The 19,707-nt window shown below is 34.9% G+C and overlaps 1 pseudogene; it reads left to right on the top strand.

Moving 5' to 3' along the window:
* LOC114053996 overlaps window positions 1-19,707 on the top strand; it is a 75,676-nt pseudogene that overhangs the window by 24,183 nt on the left and 31,786 nt on the right.

The following is a 19,707-nucleotide window of genomic DNA, read 5'->3' on the forward strand; positions in this document are numbered from 1 at the left end:
TGGATATATTTTCTAGCTTCTCTCTGTCCTTCCTTAAATGACAAGGACTGAACACAGATGTGGTTTGAACAAGCTAAGTAAAGCAAGAATGTTACCTCCCTAATGTTAGGTTCTGTGCATCTCCTAATTCAATTTAAGAGACATTAGCTTTGTTGGACTACCATATTGCTCTGTTGAACTATATGAAACTTTCATTCCACAAAAAATTCCATATCATGTTCACATAAACTGTCTAGCCTTGTCTCTCTCATCCTATACTTGTTCAACTGAGTTATTGAACCCAAGTTTAAGACTACATCAATCCTTCTCTACTAAATAACAACATTATTTAACTCTAAATACATTATAAAAATATATATATATTAATAAAATAAGCACTTTTTTTGGCAATTGGGGTTAAGTGACTTGCCCAAGGTCACACCGCGAGTACGTATCAAGTATTTGGTCTGAGGCCGGATCTGAACTCAGGTCCTCCTGACCTCCAGGCTGGTGCTCAATCCACTGTGCCACTTAACTGCCCCTAAAGAAAAAGCACTTCTAAAGAAACATACAAACAACTTCCTCTACAAAGTATATTGTCTTTAAAAGTTCAACAAAACCATCTAATATCATGATGGTGATTGACAGCATACTACTTTTATCATTTATTGCTAAAAAACACAGAAAATTTTTTGGTTTACCTTTGATAGTATAATACCAACGTATTTTTACCAACAATTTTCCTCTCTGAATTCTTCATATTCATCATTTCTTATGTTAGAGAATTTAACTATATGCACACATGTGTGTGTGTATATATATATATATAGGTATGTTTGTGTATATATATATGTGTATATATATATGCATGCCATAGTTTATTCAGCTATTCTCTAATCATTTAGCACATATTTTGTTTCAAGCTGTTTGATATCATAAATATTGCTCCCATGAATATCTTTGTATACTTGGATCAATTCCTGTTATCAATAATCTTCTTGGGGAATAGTCCCAATAATGGTATCCAAGGATATAAACTATTTTCAAATTGACTGAAACAATTCACAATATCACCAGCAATGAACTAATGTGCTTGTCTTCCCACAGCTCCTGGCACAATGAGTTTTTCCATCTTAAATAATTTGATGCGAGCATGGTACTATGCCTACGGCATTTTACTTTCTCTGATTATTATTGATTTTGAGGAATTTCTAAGTGGTCATTCATGGATTGCATTTTTTTGAAAGTTGTTTGTGCACATAACTGACCATTTGCCTTTTGGGGTATAGCTATAGATTTGTATCACTTCCCTGTAGATTTTGAATGTCCAGCTTTAATCAGAGATGTTTAAGGCAAAGATTCTCCAATCCTCAATCTACATCTTTCCTTATTATCATAGCTGCAATGATTTTTGTGCAAAATATTTTTAATTTTATATAGTTAAGATTGTTAAAATTGCCACTGCTGGCAAAAATGAAATGCTTTGTTTTTCTCTAACTTCTATGGTACAAATTTTTGTATTTAGATTATTTATGTATTTGCAATTTATTATGGCTTATTTTGAAAGATATTATTCTACCACCAGGATAATTATTATAATAGCAAAGCCATAGTTGTAAATATTGAATAACTTGAATTATTTTAGTCTTCCCTTATTTCTGTACTTAAATAAGCCTTGATTGTGTCTTAGTTAACTGTGATATTTAATGTGTTTTGTTGTATTTCAGATGGAATTTTTATCCCTATCTCTTCCTATGGTGTTTTGTTGCTTTTAATTAATATTAATTATCTTTTTGTATTATTAGTATCATATGTTAATATGTCATATTGTTAACTATTTTGATTAGTTCTTTTGATATTTTTCTAAATTTCTCCAAGAAAACACATGTAATCTGCAAATTTGGAATGATTTTTGTTTCCTTTTATAGTATTGTCATACTGCTATAGGTAGAATTCTTAGCCTCATGTGAAATAATTATGAAGATAGTGAACATTATTTTTCATTTCTGCTAAAAAAAAAACTTCCAGAGTTTCTGTATGACAAGTGATGTTAGTTATTGCTCTTAGATATAGACTTTCAATCACATTAAGAATGGATAAATTTATTTCTATACTTTCAAGAATTTTTAAAACCATAAATGAGTACTGTGCTTTGGTGAAAGATTTTCTTTCAACTGCTTATGCAATCTTATGATTTGGATTTATTGATATGCTTAATTAAAACAGTTTAACTAATGTTCAATTGTCCTTATATTTCAGATATAAATGTATCCATCTTAGTTATAGAAAATCATTTATTTGTAAACATATACATAGATACATACATCTATGTATATGTGTGTGTGTGTGTGTGTGTGTGTGTGTGTGTGTGTGTAATTCCTAGCTTTATCTCTTTCTAGTTGGGGCATCAGGGACATATTGTTTCATTGCAAGAGCTGATTATGGGTCCATATTTTCTATTTTTGTAAATAATTTATGTAGCATAGAAGGTATCTGTTGCATAAATATTTTATATAATTTACTTGAAATCCATTGGAGTCAGATTTTGGGTTAAGGGGATTTAACTTTATCATTTGATTGAGTGTTCTGTTTTTTCATTGTTCCTGTGTGCTACATATTTTTTCAATTGGGATATTTTATATTTGTTCAAAATAGTCATCTGTCTCATTTAAAATGTTAAAGTATATATATATATATATATGTATATATACATACACATACATATATACATATATACATACATACATATATGTGTATAATTGGATATAGTATTTTCTCATTACTTTTATTATTTCCTCTCCATTTATTGTGTATTCTGTCTTCCATTTTTTATTCTTGATAATTTGGTTTTCTATCTCTTTTATTGATCTAATTAGGTAGTGGTTTATTGATTTTACTAATCTTTTAAAATAGCTTTGTGTTTTATTTACTTAGTCATTTTCTTTATAATTGTGTTTATCTTTCTATTTTTATTCTTTCTCTCTGATTATTAATTTGTTGATTTTTCTCAATTTGTTGGTCTTCTTTTCTCTCTTTTATTAATATGTATTCCAAGATTTAAAAAAGTCATTCTAAAGGTTGCTAGGTGATGTAGTGGATAGAGCATGGGGTCTAGAAATAGGAAGACCTCAGTTCAAATTTGGCATCAGATACTTGCTGTGTGACCTTGAGTAAATTACTTAACTTCTGTTTAACTCAGTTACTTCAAATTAAAATGGAGATAATAATAGCACCTACCTTTCAGGGTTCTTGTGAGCATCAAAATATCTGTAAAGCACTTAGCACAGTGCCTGGAACATAATAGGCACTTCATAAATTCTGATTTCTTCATTTTTTACTTCTTTCCTTCCTTTTTTCCTTCATTTTGTGCTACTGTTATCATTTTTCATATAATTATTCACTGTACTATAGTTGGTTTTTATTTGAGATTCCTTAATCAATCACCATTTGAATATTCTGTTGTTCATATATAGGACAATTATAGCATAGATTTAGAGTTGGGGATGACCTTAAAGGTTATATAGCTGCAAGTAGGCAAAATTCTAAAAGGCTGGCTGAAACAGATTAAAATTGGGAAATGTTATATACACCCATATGCAACACCGATAATGTTAATTTATGGTTTTCTAAGTCAATTTGTAGCCCATAGGGATCTATTTCATTTTAGAGATGAAGAACTAGCCCACAGGGGTTAAATAATTTATCTAAGGTCATACAGATAGAAAATTCAGAGCCAGAATTTGAATCCAGGTCCTCTGGAATTAAATCCAATATTGTTTCACTTCTACCATGTTGTTACTTTTATTATTGATTATAATTTTTAATGTGGTTTGTAAGATGTATGTTAACATTTATGCATTTCTAAATTTATTTTTTCAGGTCTTTATTCTGTAGCAAGTGATGAATTTTTGTAAAGGTATCCTACAATGCTAAAAAATAAATATAGTCCTTAAAGACAGATTGCTACAGTGGATAGCACACTGGCCTTGGAGTCAGGAAGATGAGCTTGATAGCCACTTCAGATACTAACCAGCTGTGTGACCCTTTGCAAATCACTTAACCTCTCTGAGGTTTCCTCAGTTGTCAAAGTAGGAGGTTCCACTCCATGATCTACAATGTCCCTTCTAGCTCTGAATTGATGACATGATTCAATGATCCTAAATTGCCATTCAACATTTGTCTATTATTTCTAGTTTTCTAATATGCTATTAAGATTTATGTTTCTTTTTTTCTTTTAGATTTAACTATTTTAAGAAGATAGATCAACAGTACTAGATTTCAAACTGTATTATAAATTGGTAATCATCAAAACTATCTGGTACTGGATAAGAAATAGAGTGATGGATCAATGAAATAACTTAGGTACATAAAACACAGTAGTATATGACCATAGTATTCTAGTGTTTGATAAATCCTAAAATCCAAGTTTTTTTTTGTTTTTGTTTTTTGAAAAAGAAACTCACTATTCCACAAAAAAATCGCAGGGGAAACTGGAAAGAAGTTGGGCAGAAACTAGGAATAGACCAACATCTCACACCATATACCAAGATAAGGTCAAAATGGGTGCAAGATTTAAAGATAAAGGGTGATATCATAAGTAAATTAGGAGAGCATGAAAAAATGTACCTGTCAGATCTATGGAGAAGGGAAGAATTTATGACCAAACAACAGATAGAGAGGATCACAGGAAATAAAATGGGTGATTTTGATTATATTAAATTAAAGAGGTTTTTGCACAGACAAAGGTAATGCAGCCAAGATTAGAAGGAAAGCAGGAAAATGGTGAAAAAAATTTACAGCATGTTTCTTTGATAAAGGACTCATTTCTCAAATGTAGAGAACTGAGTCAAATTTATTAAAAATGATTTATTCCCCAATCAATAAATTATCAAAGGATATGAACAGGCAATTTTTAGAAGAAGAAATCAAAACTATCTATAGTCACATGAAAAAATGCTCTGAATCACTATTGAGTAGAGAAATGCAAATTAAAACAACTCTGAGTTACCAACTCACACCTATCAGATTGGCTAATATGACAGAAAAGGAAAATGACAAATGTTGGAGGGAGGGGATCAAAGAAAATGGAAAAAGTCCCATATGTACAAAAATCTTTATATCAGCTTTTTTCTGGTATTAAATAATTGAAAATTGAGGAGATGCCTATTAATTGGCAATGGCTGAACAAATTGTGGCATATGATGATGATGGAACACTACTGTGCTGTAAGAAATGATGAGCAAGATGGTTTCATAAAAAAAAAACTGGGAAGACATACAAACTGATTCAAAGCGAGGTGAGCAGAACTAGGAGAACATTGTACATAGTAACAGCAAAATTGTTAATGATTTTGGCTACTCTGATCAATACAATTATCCAAGATAATTCTGAAGGTTTTGTGATGAAAAATGCTATCCACTTCCAGAGAGAGAGAACTAATGGAGTTTGAGTGCAGAATAAAACATAATTTTTTTTAACTTTATTTTTCTTACTTTTTTTTTTTTTTGCAAAATGGCTAATGTGGAAATGATCTTCATGATTTCACCTGTGTAATTTACGTCACATTTCTTACCTTCTCAATGTGAGGGGGAGGGGTGGAAAGGAGGGGGAAGAATTCAGAACTCAATTAAAAAAAAGAATGTTAAAAATAAATTATTATGAATAAGAAAAATAAGATACATTAAAGTCATCTATAATATATGTCTTTCTTACATTCTAGATATTTTTGCAATTTAGTTAGATTTCTAGTATTTTATATTAGTATTTGGGTAAAATATCTATCACTTTAAAATTTTGCATATATACATGTTATATAGATGTAAACACTTTTATTATCTATACTACCTTTAATGTATTGTCTTTGTTTGTCTCTCTTATTAGCATCTAATTTTTTACTGCTCTCTTATCTGAAATCATAATAGCCACAACTCTTTTTCTAGACTCAGCTAAAGCAAGATAAATTTTGCTCCAATCTTTCATGTTAAATCCATGTGAATACTGATGTTATATGCAGAATATTGTTGGATTTTATTTTCTAATTTATTTTTCACCTCTTCAATTTTCTGGATAATTTCAACACTTTAAAATTGAGAATGCAGTTTATTTGTTTTCCCCATCCATGCCTACATCACTCCAAAATGTTGGAGTAAAAGGAATAAAGGGAAATAGGATCCTAACTTACAAAATAATAATACCAAAAACAACAAAAATATAAACACCGAATAGAAGAGCAATAGCAAAACAACCACACAAAAATAGCATGCTATTTTTTTATAATGAGCAAAACAGAATGCTAATATGATATATATATATATATTAAAATAACTGCCACCTAACTTTCCAGAAGAAATGGAGATGGAAAGAGGAACCTTGAATAATACCCAATAAATAACCTCAAATGGATAAATAGTACCCATTAAGAAATTATGCAAGAATTGCAGCATCAAGAAAAACACAAGACATAATGATAGTCAGCTTTTTTCCATATATAACATTCCATCTTCCACATCCCTGCCTTTGCACTGACTGTCTCCCATCTCAGAATGCTGTTTCTCACTACTACCTCTTAGAATTCTTCATTCTCTTCACAACTAAGCTTAAGTGCTACTGCCTACATAGGGAATTTAATTAGTCTCTGTGACTTTGAAACCTTCCTCCCATACTACTTTGATTAGTAAACAAGCATTCATTAAGAGCTTACTACCAGCTGGACACTGTGCTAAGTGTTGAAGATACAAGGAAAGACAAAAACTCTCTCTGTCCATAAGGAGCTAACAATATGATGGGGATGGGGGCAGAATTTTCAGCATATAGTAAGTCCTTAATAAATGCTTGTTGACTTGGAGAAGTTTTTAGACTGGCAACAGGGAGACCAATTAGCATGTTGTTACAATAGCCCGGGTAAAAGGTTATGAAGTTCTGAACCAGGAAGATGGTGTTACCTCCACAAAAAGAGTAAAGTTGAAAGAATTTAAGAGAGGATAATGAATTCAATTTTGAACAAAGATGAAGGGTTATTGTAAGCTTCATGAACCTAATGAAGTGGCAGTATAATATAGGAGCCAAAAAAAGCACATAGACTAGTGTGGTTTTAGCTTGTCTTAATAGATCATAGTATCCTGAATAAGGGAGGGGATGATCCCACTGTGCCTTAGACCACAGCTAGAGTATTGGGTTAAATTGTGGGCATTTCATTCTAGAAAAGACAAGAGTCTAGAGGAGGCTGATCAGGATGCAGGAATGATGAAACTATGATAATCATTAATTCAACAAATATTTATTAAGCCTCTCCTGTGAACACCACTAGGTCCTGGGGATTCAAAGATGAAAAGATGCTTTGTTTTATTTTGAGAATGGTGATAGAAGATGTACACAGATAAGTATTATTAAAAGTAGAGAGTTATAGTGGATTTTTTTTTAAAGAGAGAGATCTGGACAAAATTGTCTGGGAGACAATGCAAGGAACAGAAAATGTTCAGCCATATAAAGATAGGCTGGAAAATATGCATATGTTTAACCTAGAGAAGAAAAGACTTGGAATGGGAATGAGGGTAGGAATAAGGACATTAATACAAGATAACTGTCTTCAAATATTTGAATAATCATGATATGGAAGACCTAGCCTTGTTTTACTTAAACCTGGACAATCATCTGGGAACAAAAAGTCAAGCACCAACTCCCCCTCCACTTTGGTCTTGGCTTGTAGCCTTTTCAGGTTAAATAGTTGACCATCAGAGTGGGAACTGATCTTGATGCTGTTTTTGTTAGCATTTGATGACACCTTGGAAAACATTAAGCTGAAGAGCATGGGAGCAAGCACACAGTCCTATTTCACTCTATTGGTGAATGGGAAAGCAATGGAGCATTAGCCATCCAGGACCTGTGTGAGCATGTCATCATGAATCTGGCATGCAATGCTGATGAACTTCTCTGGACAACCCAATTTCACCATGATTACCCACAGGCCCTCATGACTGATAGTATCAAAAGTACTGGTCAGGTTCACAAATGTACATAGACCTCTGATCTGCTTCTGGCATTTCTCCTGGAGTTGTCAAGCAGCAAACACCATGTCAACTGTTCCATGGCCCTTTCTAAAGCCATGGTGACTCTTGGACAAGTGACCATTTTCTAAATTTTTAATCAGCTGATTAAGAAGGACTCTGGCAAGGATCTTTCCAGCTTTGACTAGAAGAAAGAGCTCCCCTCTGGTTGTCATAGGACAACCTGTTTCCTTTTCCTTTATACAGATGACAATGAAGGCATCCTTAAGACTTTTTGTTCACACATAATTGTGTGCTCAATGCAGCATCTGAGGTTGAGAACCAACACAGTATGGATCCGTTCTCTGCTACCTGTGCTAATTTTGGCCTGACAGCCAACACCAAGAAAACAGAGGTCCTCCATCAGCTAGCACTGCACCATTAATACATGGAACCACTGGTCACAGTAAATGGAGAAATTGTGAATACTGTGGATAAATTCATTTATCTTGGCAGCACACTCTCCAGGGCTGTCCACATAGATGATGAGGTTGATGCTCAGTGTTTGGGACAAACAAAACAAAAACAAATTACATCCTCTATTTTTGGCATAGAGGTTGCGAGGAATTAACTTTAGAGAGGTTTTCAACTGGCCCAAAACAAAACAAAACACAGAATTATGAAAAGTAAAGTGGATGAAAGGATTGGTCCTGAGAAATATTGTCTCTAACTCTGGATGAAATTGGAAGGAGGTTGAAAGATGGAATAGCATTTCAGTGTATAGACTTGCGGTTCTGCTAGAAAAAGAAGTTTAAGTGGAAAGAATACTAGGTTAACTTCAATTTTTAACTTCAAAAATCAGTTTTTAAGCATGAAAAATATTACTTTGTGTTATCAAATTTCTCACATTCTTTTGTGTACCATTGGAGCTGAACATTCATTTTCTTTTGTTTGTTTCACTTTCTTTATCTTTGTATTGCCATATTTGAAAGAGCGAGCTTCTCCCTGTAATTTTACGTATACATTCTAGTCTCCACTCCCTGCACCTTATCTCCAACCCACCACCCTCCAAAAATAGAAAAATTCAAACCTATACAAATAGATTCTCCCTGAAACAAAATCAGAAGCTGCCATGTATTCAGCTTCATAAAATCAGAGAACTTGAGAACTAGAAAAGACCTCATCTAGTCTATTCCATATCTGGACAAGAATTGCCTCTACAAGATATCTGATAAGTCTAACAGTATTTGCTTAAAGACCTCTAGTAAAGGGGAACAATCTTTTTTTCTCTGATTAATGATGATGATGATGATGATGATATACTCTAATAATAGTGACTGATATTTATATAGAATTTTAAGGTTTGCAAAATAATTTACACAAATTATCTTATTTTATTTTCACAAAAATCCTTTGTAATAAATGCTATAGTTATTTTTATTCCCATTTTGAAGATGAGAAAACTGATAGTGAGACAACTTAAGTGACTTAACTCCAAGTCATAGAGTTAGTAAATGTTGGAGGCAGAATTTGAACCAAAGTTTACTATGCTGCCTCTTTAGAGATCCATTTAACTTTTGGATATCTCTCATTTGGGGGATAGCTTTAATTGTTACTCTAGTATTGTGCTATAAGAAATGTCAAAAGGGATGGGTTCTCTGAAAGTTTGAAAGATTTGTTTGATCTGATCCAGACTAAAGTAAGCAGACATAGGAGAGCAATTATAGAATAATAAGAATATAGTAAAGACAATTTATCAAGCCTTAAGATCTCTGATAAATGAAAATGACCAACCATGAATACAGAGAACTACGGGTAAACTCCACTACCTATCTCTTGAGAGGTGATGGATTCAGATGCAGAATAAGATTAATGTAATTAGATACGACAATGTAGGAATTTGGGTTGCTTGATTATGCATGTGCGTATGAATTTTGCTTTTATTTTTTTCTTTTTCTTTTAAAGGGGATGGTAAAAATAAATGCTCATTAATTAAAAAAAAATAAATCAAAATGAAAAGAAATAAAATGAAAAAACCCACACTCAGTCCTGGAGGAGTAAAATTCTGAATTTTTATTTCCAACTTTATACATTTGTTTATTTTTGACTTAGAAACAGTCTTGCCTTCTTATTAATTCTATGACCTTGAGTAGGTCAATTAACCTCCCTGGGCCTTCATTTCCGTATCTGGAAATAAGACAATTGTACTACAGAATCACAAAAGTCAGTTCCAGCTCTGACTTTCTATGATTTGATAATTTCCCCTTAGTTTCTCCCCATCTTCACCTCTGGCAAGAATAGAGAAGTTAACATTTGGCTATAATGTCAATTTTATATCGAGATTTATGAATTAAAGGTAGTAAGTGATGAATAATCTTCTTGGTTATCTCCAGAATCTGGTTTAGCTCAATCGTCTTCCAGAGTGAGAAAATTGGAAGAGAAAGTAGTTGATGATCATGACAAGGTGATAGATAGGTGAGTGGGTATTCTGCAGGTTTCTCCCAGCATACTGTCTTCAAACATGAAATATTGTGTAGGCTCAGAAACTTAGTGCATGCAAAAGTTAAAAAGAAACTCTCAATGCTGAACATTTTGATGTTCTGATTGAAAGATCAATTTTGATCATAAAAGCTGTCTTCCTATTTGGCCTGAAATCTATGTGGAAGTCCTAAGCAGACTAGGTCCAGTTTCTACTTTGCTACAACTAATCCCCTGGTATCCTGTCTGGCTACCAGAGAGGAAATTGCCTTCACTTTCCAGGCAGCCCAGTGGCTGCCTTCTGCTGCAACCCACGTCTTTTAAAAACCAAGGGCCAAATCCCACACAACAGGAGCCAGAAAATATTGGCCATTTAAACCTCTGAGAATCGAGGAGGCAGAGGATCTTCTAATATTGGCTTATAACCGACTGCTCATTTGGATTAGATCCTCCTGAGACAGATTCCTGTAAATGGCTTAAATATATTTTTCTTCTCCGTGCAAAAACATTCTGGGACATTACCTCTGTTCACAAATCCTTGCCAAATAGCCAACAATATTATGGAGGAATGAAACCACTGACTAAGACTATGTCCACCCTTGTACAGATGACATTTTAGCTCAGCTTCACGTTCACCTCCTCAGTGGAGGTGGCTTATGTACCCTTATAAGAGTAAAAAACTCAGAGAATCTGGGATTGGATTAAAACTTGTTAGGAATGTTAAATAGGAGGAGAATTTGGCCAAGTCAGCATTAGGTTGACTCTAAAGTGAAAGTTTCCATGGAATTCCATAGAATAGTCAGAAGACACAAAGTCATACCAGGATTTAGTATTTACTCATCTTCTATACCAATTAAATCTGAATCAAAATGAGTTGTAAAGAATGAAGTTTTTTTATAAGTTAACTCCTTTATTAAAAAGGAAATTGCATTTCTCTTCATTAATGCCTAAAAATGTAAGCCACTATCTAAAAGGGAAGGAAAAAACCCCTGCAGATTAGTTATTGTATCCAAGGTCAAGAATCTGTCTTATTAATAGGAACATAGAGTGCAGTTACAGAAATTTACAGAAATTGCTTTGAGAGAAGAACATTCACAGTGGGGAAACTTTCAAATGTGTCATACTGAAAAGAAACAATTCCTTTTCCTCTCATTTATTTTTCATAATCACTTTTCTATACTTGAAAGTGGTTTGAGACATTTTTGTTAAAGCAAAACTTCACTACTTCCTAAACTTTCTCTAGCATTTGGAGTTAAATTGCAATGAATTTAGACATTATTATACAGAATGACCAATAACAGTAAAAAACACAGAAGATTCTAATATGCCTGAAATATGAAATAGAAGGAAAAATCCTATTGTGAGGGAGGGAATCCAATCAGATGAAGTGAATTCTCAGTCTCCCACACTGATGGAATGATTCAACTCAATCCAAACTTAACAAGTATTTATTGAACACCTATTATGAGCTCACTTCTGGCAGGGCCAACTGAAGGCCCCTGCAAACTGGGAGGTAGCACAAGGTGCCATATATTAGCAGATGCCAAAATAACATACCTTAAAGAAATGGTACATCATAAATGAGTAATGTTGACTTGGCCCAGCTTACCGACAACTATAGGGTAACTCAGGGTCTGGCCATACTCCTGGGAGTAAGGACACTAGATAATGCAAAATTGTAGATAACTCAGATATATTTTGGTTTAGGAATGAATTTGCAAAAGCTTTTCCTTTATACTTTGCTCTACGTTATAGAAAAAAATGATCTTGCACTCTCAGATCAGTACAATATTCTGTAAAGACTCTATTCTTCGCACAGTAGTTGATAGTGGTAGGAAAGACTTGATTAAATAGTTAAAAGGCAAAGAACAGAATGTAAGGGACAGAGAAAAACCTAGATTGGATAATCAGCAAATGGCTTAAACTGTCCCTGAAAAACTAAAGTTGTCTGACTTCAGGTATAATTCTCCTAATCTGTATTAATGCAGAGTAAAGTAAAGCATAACATATTTATGGTCAGAGGACTTGAGTTCAAATCCTGCCTCTAATACTTAGGTGACCTTTGTTAATTGCCTTCACTCACCTATGCATCAGTGTCCTCTGTAAAATGGTGGAGTTGGCCTAGACAATCTCGAACTAGGGATTACTGTTAGGATCAAATGAAATAATGTATCCAAAGTATTTTACTATCTATCAATTATCATTTTATAAGCCTCATTCTACATAACTATAGTCTATTAACATTCTGTGACCTTTGATCTTATAGATATCCTGCTGTGTATTCCAATAAAATCAATGAATCTACAGTTGCCAAGAGTAGAGTTTTTATAGTCTTATCATAGGAAGTCTCCAATTTTTGAAGCTTCATATTATGCAAGTCTGATAATTACACCAGATAAATACCTATAATTCATAACAGAGATAGCCTGTCACAGCAGACGTAATGTTGAATTTGAAGGTGAGAAGGCCTGGGTTTCATGTTCTGTCTCTAATACTTAAAAACTTGTGAGCATCGGTAAATCACTTATCTCTATGTAGCTCAAATAGTTTCCTAGGACTTATCTACTAAGTCTAAGAGATTTTGCAATATATTATAGGTAAACTGAGTTCTTACACCTGGAGTCCCCCATTCTGAAGAAAATGTAGATATTTCTCCGACTGACGTAACTTATATACACCTCACTATTTTTATCTATTTATTTTCGTACTTCCATCTATTTATTTTCAAGCTTGAGGAGATATATTGCTATACACAGAGAATAAAGTATATAGTCAACTAGAGCACAAATATAAGCAATAAATGACCCAAACAGCCCTTCATAAAGTCAGGACTTCATAATTCACCTCGAGATGAAGCCTCCAAAAATGAATTTCATCTAAAAGTGATGACTGCTTGTATCTCATGAGAGGTGGTATTTGTTTCTTCCTTTGGGGAAACAGTCTTTTTTTAAGATTGATATTTAGGAAAATATCAAAGACACAGTACATCTCAATTTAAGCAAATAATTTCCCCAAAGTCCCTTTTAATATCCTTTTGGACAAGATTGAGGAACATAGGCAGGTGTACAGTATAGTCAGATAGATTCATATCTTGTTAGACTATAACGGCCAAAGAAGATTAACCAATGGGAAGGCAGCATGGTCTAGGGCTATTATGAGCAAGGCTCTGGATTTTGAACCAAACATCTTGGGATCAAACCTTGACTCTGCTCCTTACTCTTTGTATAATCAAATGAGAAAATGCTTGTTCCTTTCCCATCCTCCCTTCAGACTTTCTGAGTCTTAATTTCTTTATCTGAAAAGTGAGATGATGAACAAAGGGAGCTTTAAAAACCTCTTCTAGCTCTAAATCCTATCTTACAGATGTATGTCAGCCACTATAGCTCATTTTTCTATCTTTGGCCCTGTACTTTATAATATTATAATCAACAACTAAAATAAATAATATACTTATCTAATTGATAGGTGAAGCCACACTTGGAGCAAAGGCTAACCATGTGGAATGTGAAAGACTCAGGATTTTACATATCTCAATGACCTGTAAAAATGTATCAGAAGCAAACAGCTGAAATTTGAAAGAGGACAAATGACGAGTCTGAGAGTTGTAAAAAATCATTTACACAAGTTTAGAATGGTTTGTCACTAGTTCATATGAAAACAGCCTAAGGGTTTTGGCTTAACACAAACTTAAGTTAACAAAGTTAAAGATAACAATCTGTGAATCCCAGCACAGGTACTAATTCTGTTGTTGCTGTTTTTCAGTCATTTTTCAGACATCCTGCCTCTTCATAACCCCACTGGTGATTTTCTTGGCAGAGATACTAGAGTGGTTTGCCATTCCCTTCTCCAGCTCATTTTACAGATGAGAAAACTGAGGCAAACAAGGTTAAGTGATTTCCCTAGGGTGACAGAGCTAATAAGTATCTGAGGCCAGATTTAAACTCAGGATTGACTCCAGGCTGGGAACTCTATCTACTGTGCCACACAGATGCCCCACTAATTTTAGATGACACTGATATTCTAGAAGGTAATAGACCCTCCACACTCTGTCCTGGTCAGACAACACCTGAAGAATCATGTTAAAATCTTGTCTCTTACAAATCTAAACTGTAATTCTAACAATTTCCTACATTTATGTAAAAAAGTTTACAAAATACTTGCCATGAATAATCACATTTATGCTTCACAAAAACTCCAAGAAATATATACTCCAGATATTATTATCACCATTTTACAGATGAGGAAATGGAGGCTCATTAATATTAGGTAGTTTTCCAATCTTTTCCTAGCTAGTACATGGCAGGATTTGAACTCAGGACTTCTTGGTTTCAAGTCTAGCCCTATGTGGACCATGTTACCTTTATAAACTTTAATGTCTGAAACACTAAAAGAAACACAGCAATTTTTCTGTTTCCTTGATATAAAGCTGATTGACCATTTTAGGGTATGCCAGATCTCTGAACTGTTATCTTGTAATACTATCACAGGATTAGACTACTTCTGTCCTTGGGCTCCAATGTACAAAATAGAGCTTTTAGGGAAATAATTTCTCATAGGAAATAAAGGGAAAGGTGGAGGGTTACAGCAAGCTAAGTGCTCTGGGATTGGTTTATAACTATGGCTCACACTTCAGTCTTGTCTATTCCATGCATCATCAGGCAGATGCTCAAACACTTTCTGGGATAGTCCAAGCTGAAATGCCTAGAGTGGTTATGGTGTGAAAGACTAGGGAAAACATAAAGGTCAGAGTGAAAGAAAAGCAGAATCTGAGGAAAGCTAACATGAGGAAAAGCCTCCTTGTTATTTTCCTTTTCTCTCTATATTATTCACCTTCTGCATGCAATAGTAACTGCCATTTTAATAATGAGAAGAGAAGAGAGAAGAGAAGGGAAGAGATAAGAAAAAAAAGGAGGGAAAGAGAAAAAGGGAGGAGAGGAGAAATGAACAAACAGAAACTAGAGACAGCTCTCTTCATTACTTCAAAGGAAATTTGATTTTTTTAGAATAAGTACTACCTATTGATAAAAAGTGTGTTAAAATATTTTTAATAACGTCCATTAATATTTAATCCATATACAAAACTGATTCAGTTCTTGTTTTTCTCTTGTTAGTTTACTTGAAAAACATTTAATCCATATAATTAATGTATAAAAAGAGGAAATATTAAGAAAAAATAGAGAAGGAAGAGACAAGACTACATTTTTAAAACGTCAGCCATAAAACATCCTCTAAACTCTTTAAAAATATTCCAGATCATGTACCAAAGAGCAAAAGCATTTGTTTGTCTCATTGAAATTAAATTCAATATTTTGACCATTACTGGGGTAAGTGAATCATAATCACCAATCAGACCAGAACTGTTACTTTAGCTCCCCTAATAAGATGAATACTTAGGAAAAAATAATACAATGATCTCTGAATCTCACATTCATTACCCTTCCACCAGTACTAGCAAGAAATCTTTACAACAGCCTTTCAAGTGGTTATAAGGTGAAATGTGTAACACAAATGCTTGGAACTGTTTTGATCAAAACTTCTTTCTCATTGTTAGGTGATCACGTAGCTGATTTACCCCCACCCACACCTGACACATTGCCTACAGAGAAATTTGAAGTGCCAGCCCAACAAAAGCTGACCGATGGGAATCTTAAAGGCTTCAGTGCCCTGGTGAAGAGCAGAGGGATCCACGAGAGCTATAATGGGGGTAGCTACCAGTCAGTCAGGAACTGTCCCTGTCTGGACCTGACCCTCTGGTGTAATGAGCTTGCTTTACCAACAGGGCCAATCTCAGACAAAATGGTGAGTTGGCTAGTATATCTTTGGAACTAGATTGCTACAGCCAATGTTTAAAGTTGAAACATTCCATAATTCATTAATGCTGAATTGTTTTTATTCTAACTTTAACTAAGGTTAAGTATCAAACTACAAGGAAACCAATCACTAAGACTATTTTGGTTCATCCTAAAACTCATTTGGTCTCTTTGTTCTCCCTTTCTCTTAATTCATCCTTTTTAAAGAGAAAAATTCTTGCAAATTTTTGGTACTAGTTAAGATTTTTAACTTATCACAGACTTTGAGAATATTGTTCCCGCTTCTGGGAGCCAAGATGGCAGAGCAAGAAGTAAATGCTCCTACCCTCCCTTATTGACCTCTGAAAGCACAGAAAATATCACCCCAGGAAAACCCTGGAACAACTGAACCAGCAGAAAGACCGGGGGCAGCAGTCTTGTTGCCCAGGAAGCTTGGGGGATTAACAAGAAAGGCCCCTCTCGTTCTGGGGGAGGGGGAACAGTACAGAATGAGATTCATCCCAGCAAGCTAACAGAAAGCCCTACCTCAGCATGCTAGGGGGAGATCCTGAACCACAGGGTGGTGGAGCAGGCAAGCACCAAACCAGGACCCCCAAGTGCCTCAGTACGGACAGTGGAACAGGTGGACACCCACTCAGAAAATCACCAAGTGCCATGGTGTTCTCTGGCAGCCAAGTTTCCCAGTGCTTCAGCAAAACTCTGGGAAGCACAGCTCCAAGAGGTAAAGCCCCATGCTGAGACACATCCTCCAGCAGCAAAACATCTTTGTGTAAGGCCCTGATGAGCTGGAGCCCAAGAAAGGAGCTCAAGGCCGTGAGTGAGCAGGCATCCTCCAGGGGCCAGATTCCCCACCCCTACCCCTAGAGCTCCAGTGATGCTGATTCCAGCCCAACACCAGGTAAACTGCCAGAACCCTATAACTTCCAACAGCACCCGAGGCCCCAGTATACAAAGCCAGTGACCAGGCCTCAGGATCCCAGAACAAGAAGCTTGGGTCAATGCCCCCTGCTCTCCAGTAGGAGAGTTAAATTTTTTAAAGGTCAGGAAATAAGCAAACACCGTGAGCAAAAAGAAACAAACAATGACCATAGACTCTTATTATGGTGATAGGGAAGATCAAGGCAGAAATTCATAAAAGGACAACATTGTCAATATACCCACATCCAAAACCTCAAAAGGGACTATGAATTGGTCTGAAGCCCAAAAAGCCTTCTTGGAAGAGCTCAAGAAGGATTTTTAAAAGTCAAATAAAAGAGATAGAAGAAAAATGGGAAAAGAAATGAGAGGTATGGAAGAGAGTGTCAATAGCTTGGAAATGGAAGGACAAAAATTAACTGTAGAAAACAAGTCCCTAAAAATACAATTGGCCAACTGGGAAAAAAAAAAAGTACACTGGAGAATATTGTTGATTGGGATTTGGTCCTCTTCACTTCTCTAGCCCTCTGATTTTTCCTTCTGTCTTTCTCCACCAATCTCTGACCTATTTCCTTCCTATTCATCTCTATTTTCCTTTTCTGACAAAATGGATGAGTAAGTTTGAGGAAAGATTGAATAAGAAAGAAGTGAAAAAGAAGAAGAGATAAAAGAAAGACAGGGTAAATGTGTTACAATTGTCATGTCTATCTTTCCTCATTGTCTACCATAATGTTCATCTGGTTATTTTTGTTTGTTTCTTTAATTAATTTAAAAAATTGCACTCAAGACAATTTTTCATTAGAGGGAAAGGGTACCTCAGCACACCAGTTAAATGTTAAGTTATCTCTTTTTTTGGGGAAAGGAGCATTTTCCCCTTCCTGTCCTAAGGAATCTTTCCAACTAAAATAATTTATTCTCTTTGTGTATTTTATGAATCTGGCAGTGGTGTGTGTGTGTGTGAGAGACAGAGACAGAGACAGAGACAGAGAGAGACAGAGAGAGACAGAGAGAGACAGAGAGAGAGATCTGAGCCTGACTCTTATTCTCTACCGTCTTTCATCTCTTGCCCTTTCTTTTTTTCTCCTTAGAACCTGACAGATACATTTTTTGAACTCTATTGATATGGCCATATTCAGATACCTATGGCATCTGCAAACTGGCTATTTCTGGATATGGGACCAAACATGCACTCAGAGACATGCAAAGATAATTACCACAGGGATTTCAAACACAGATTTTTAACTAGGGAAATGGAAAGATTCCAAGGTAACACTGTACTCCATAACAGACTTGTTTCTTATAAACAATCATTTAGCACCATTCAAAATCAAAAGAGGGCTATTAGTAGTGCAAATAGCAAATTATTTGGGGATTGAGATTAAAGTGAAACAAAAAAATAATTTAGCAGATACTTTATTTGTTGAATTTATTTCAAACTGACTTTTTGTTTTATAATTTTTGAAAGAAAATCTACTTGTATGTGTTCCTACTTGAATATGAGCTTATTGAACTCACAGATAATGGTCATAATAGCTGTAAATGGTTCTCAGTGAATGATCTAGTCTAAGGGTAGGGAACCTACAGCCTCAAGGCCACTTGTGGCCCTCTAGGTCCTCAAGTGTGGCCTTTTGTTTGAATTCAAACTTCACAGAAAAAACTCCCTTAATAAAAGGATTTGTTCTGTAAAACTTGAACTCAGTCAAAAGGCCACACCCAAGGACCTAGAAGGCTACATGTGGCCTTGAGGTCACAGGTTTCCCACCCCTGTTCTAGTCATTTAAAGAGAGTGTAACTGCTAGTAACAAATATGTGTTGTATTATAAACATGTATACACGGAATTTGGCAATAACATGAAATGTGTAATGAATATGTGCACAGAATTATGATGGGGGAACATAAATGAAAAGTCTATTGTAGTTATCCTTTCCCTCTTTTGAAAGTGTTTTCAGATGGCTTTATGGGATGAGCAGATATTTAGATTATAGATTACAAAACAGTATCCCTGTGCAGCTACATCGCAGAAAATATATACTTATAAAGTTATTATGTTTTCTACTGAGGTTTGTCAGAGATTTCACATTATCATTATGAATTTGCTGCCCTGAGTACATGGAAGTTGAGAGAGAGAGAGAGACAGAGACAGAGACAGACAGAGACAGACAGAAAGACAGAGAGAAAGAGAGACAGAGAGACACAGAGAGACAGAGCAAAAGGAAGAGATAGAGAAAGAAAAAAGAAAGGAAGGAAGAAGAAGAAAGAAAGAAAGAAAGAAAGAAAGAAAGAAAGAAAGAAAGAAAGATACTTATTAAGTGCTTACTATGTGACAGGCATTGTTCTAAGCCTTGTGGTTACAAATACAAGGAAGAAAGAAAGCCCCTACCCTCAAGGAGCTTACATTTTAATATAAGAGTAAATCATATAGGGATTCTGGAAGAAGGGAGAGACTGAGGATGGGAGTGGAGCAATGAGGCAAGAGAGAAGAAGGGGAGTCTAGGGAGGGTCCAGGCAAGAATAAGGTGAAATGTGACTAGGGTCCTTCCTA

The sequence above is a fragment of the Vombatus ursinus genome, unplaced genomic scaffold (assembly GCF_900497805.2).
Source record: "Vombatus ursinus unplaced genomic scaffold, bare-nosed wombat genome assembly UNPS02014812.1, whole genome shotgun sequence".
Lineage (NCBI taxonomy): Eukaryota > Metazoa > Chordata > Mammalia > Diprotodontia > Vombatidae > Vombatus > Vombatus ursinus.